This window comes from Vulpes vulpes, chromosome 11 (assembly GCF_048418805.1).
Source record: "Vulpes vulpes isolate BD-2025 chromosome 11, VulVul3, whole genome shotgun sequence".
In the NCBI taxonomy this organism is placed as follows: Eukaryota; Metazoa; Chordata; class Mammalia; order Carnivora; family Canidae; genus Vulpes; species Vulpes vulpes.
In genome coordinates this window covers 15,851,880-15,855,716 of record NC_132790.1, presented here as the reverse complement: position 1 = coordinate 15,855,716, position 3,837 = coordinate 15,851,880, and the positions used below count along the sequence as shown (strand labels likewise).

General features: G+C 38.1%; 1 pseudogene; it reads left to right on the top strand.

Annotated features, from left to right (window-relative positions):
- Positions 1-1,797: 1,797 nt before the first annotated feature.
- On the top strand, positions 1,798-3,579 carry LOC112927066 (RNA-binding protein 7 pseudogene; annotated as a pseudogene).
- The last annotated feature ends 258 nt before the right edge of the window (positions 3,580-3,837 follow it).

Sequence of the window (3,837 nt, the reverse complement as noted above, 5' to 3'; positions counted from 1 at the left end):
AAAGAAGATGTGGTTTATGTATACAATGGAATATTACTCAGCCATTAGAAACGACAAATACCCACCATTTGCTTCAATGTGGATGGAACTGGAGGGTATTATGCTGAGGGAAATAAGTCAATTAAAGAAGGACAAACATTATATGGTCTCATTCATTTGGGGAATATAAAAAATAGTGAAAGGGAATAAAGGGGAAAGGAGAAAAAATGAGTGGGAAATATCAGAAAGGGAGACAGAACATATAGACTCCTAACTCTGGGAAACGAACTTGGAGTGGTGGAAGGGGAGGTGGGCGGGGGGTGGGGGTGACTGGGTGATGGGCACTGAGGTGGGCACTTGATGGGATGAGCACTGGGTGTTATTCTGTATGTTGGCTAATTGAACACCAATAAAAAAATTAATTTATAAAAATAAAAAAATAAAAAACAAAAAACAGTATGCAGTCAATCAATGGTAGCTGTGCCAGACAGCCACTAGTAAGCCCTTCAAATGAATTACTTTAATCCACACAAGAATTTTAAAGTAGGTAGTAGTATTACCCCTCTTATTACAGAAACTAAGACTTTGAAAGGTGAAGTCTCCTTTCTAAAGATACATGGCCAAGTTCTGATTCAAACCCAAACATGTATAACTCCAAAGTTCTCTCTAAATCACAACATTCACTTGCCTCCCTCTGGGGTCCTTGATCCGATACCTGCCTCTTCAATCTCCTTTCCTCTTCTAATTTGATCCATTTCCTGTTTCTTATCTCTGCCTGTTTTTCTCTTAGACATTCTCTCTGTTACTACAGGAATAGGATCCTGCCTAATGAAGGACCTGCACTCTCCGTCTCCACATCCTAAAAGTTGAAACATAAACCTGCTCAGGTCCAGCTATAAAAGACAAGGTTGCTCTGGAGTGTCCTGGATTTCATGCCCCTTCCTCATCTGCCAAGAATGGTTACCACCCTGCCTCAGGTTCATCTCTCATTGGGAACTTCCAGCTCTGCTAGGTAAGGAGTGAGAGATCCTGCAACAAGTGCTCAAAACAAGACTAACTTGTCCTGATTCACAAGGAGAGGTCTCCATTTCTAGAAGAAGCAAACCCAATCAGTGAAGAATACAATTCGGGAGTTTTTAAACACTGAAAATATTCCAGGAGCCAGGCCCAGACTGTCTTAAGCAGCTCCACACTTGGCATTGGGAGCCAGCAATCATCATTTTACCTGAACAAATGGCATCCTAATGTTTAGTCTTAGAAGGATGGCTCCATATGCTTTGAACCAAAAACTAGGAAGACACTTTTATTATTATTTTATTAAAGATTTTATTTATTTACTCATGAGAGACAGAGAGAGAGAGAGGCAGAGACACAGGCAGAGGGAGAAGCAGGCTCCACGCAGGGAGCCCGAAGCAGGACTCGATCCCAGGTCTCCAGGATCAGGCCCTGGGCTGAAGGCGGCGCTAAACCGCTGAGCCAGCCCGGCTGCCGGGAAGACACTTTTACAAGAGAGAGTTTCTTTTCTGATTTGTGAATGTACTTAAAGGAAAAGTCTCCTGACAACCTATAACTCATATCACATTTGGTTTTCATTCAACAAAATCCGCTGACATGGGGGCGGCGGCGCAGGCGGACCGCAGCTCTTTGTGCACAACCTGGAGACGAAGGTGACAGAGGAGCTCCTCTTCAAGCTTTTCCACCAGGCTGGGCCTGTAGTAAAAGTGAAAATCCCAAAAGATAAGGATGGTAAACCAAAGCAGTTTGCATTTGTGAATTTCAAGCACAAAGTGTCTGTTCCTTATGCATGAACCTACTTAATGGAATCAAACTTTTTGGGAGGCCCATCAAAATTCAGTTTAGATCAGGAAGTAGCCATGCCTCACAGGATGTCAATTTGTTGTATCCCAGCATCATCTTGGAAACTCAAGCCCTACCTCTACATCTCCTAGCAGGTATGAAAGGACTGTGGATAATATGACTCCATTAGCACAGATAATTCAGAGATCTTTCTCTTCTCCAGAAAATTTTCAGAGACAAGCAGTGATGAAGAGTGTTTTGAGACAGATGTCCTATGGTGGGAAATTTGGTTCTCCACACCTGGATCCATCAGGATTTTCCCCATCACATAGTCACAGTTTTAACCAGTCTTCAAGCTCCCAGTGGCGCCAAGATACACCATCATCACACCGTAAAGGCAGACAGAATTCTCATCCCTATATACCAGGTAGACATTATAGCCGAGAACAGCGTTACAGTGATCACGGGTCTGACCATCATTACAGAGGAAGCAGAGATGACTACTTCCATGAAGATAGAAATCCCGAAGGCTGGAGCCATGACTATGATAACAGAAGAGACAGTAACTGAGATGGAAAATGGTGTTCATTGACACTAACAAGTATTAAAAGGACGATGTTGTTATAGGGTCATTCTAGGCCCTTTTGGCTCAGTTGGCCTGGAAATGTTTTGTTAAACTGTGCAGAGCAGCTTTACAAGTTGCCACTTTATCAAAATTTTAAAACCTATAGCTAGTCTAATACATAAATAAGAGTTGTGGTTCCAATTTTATTACATTAATAACCTTTCACCTCAGGGTTTTATGAAGAGGAAAGGGTTTTATGCAAAAGAAAGTGCCACAATTCCTAATCATTTTAGACACTTGAGGAAGGGATGTATTATATGAGTTGTATTATAAAGCAAATATTTTAATTATCTGTTATCTTTTTTTTATCTTTTTGTATTGCAAAAAGTTTCTTGTTAGTGAATCAAATTTTGGTTGTATAATAGAAAACATTCGAGTTTGGTAATCTGAAATGACTATCAGTATTTTGTTAATGAGAAAATGTAATTTCAATGATACAGTTTACTTAGAAAGCTTATTGGTAAAGTTTGGGGATAAATCATACAGGACTTCTTAGAGAATTTTTAGTGTAAGTTCTGTGACATGGTCTTTTGAGTTTTACTCTTAGTGAACATAAAATTGTAAATTTATATATGCTATCTCATTCTAAAATTTTAGAATTTGCTCATTAAATCATTTTGATGTATAACTAAAGTCTCTCAGGAAGTTAAATATTTCTAAATGTATTTTTTACATTAAAAATACAGTGTTAATATAAATCCCCCTTTTCAGGAAGAACACAAATGTAAATGTATAGTCGGATAAAAATGGTAAAATGTTTTACTGAAAGTATGCTTTTTTGAGGGAAAAAAAGGCTCATGAAGCCTTTACGTGCTGCCTCTATCACTCACATTTAAAAAATTTTAACATTATCAAAGTGCCCAGGACATGTGTACAAGGATACATTTTATTATGAAGCTTGTACAGGTTGTTTTGTGGTTTGAACATTTGAAAGAATTTAGTCTTAAACATTTTCTGACTTAAAAATTTTTAATCTTGTTTAACAGAACTTTTGTGTATCAAGATGCAGTTTTCCTTTTGTTGTAGAACTTGTTTATAAAAAAAAAAAAATCATTCCTTGAAAAATTTGGATCCTTTTTAGTATTAACTACAGCATTTGTACTCTGTTGCTTTTTAATACATTGAAAACATAAAAAAATCCTTTCTATAAATAAAAATAGAATTACATGATATTGAAATTGTGCTCCCCTCCAATTAACTTGTCAAGGCACGCTCAGATCTGAATGCCTTCTCCTAAAGTAGTGAATCTCAACATGTGATCACCTACTGTGCTTGTTTTAAATATCAGCTCCATGATTCTGCTTCAGATTGGAGGTAGTAGAATGCAGACTTCGATCTTTTCTAATGAGCTTTCTAAGAAATTCCCACTGCAATTTGAGAACCACTGCTCTAAGTAGAGAAAGGCAAAAACAAAACAAAACCAAAAAACCTACCCC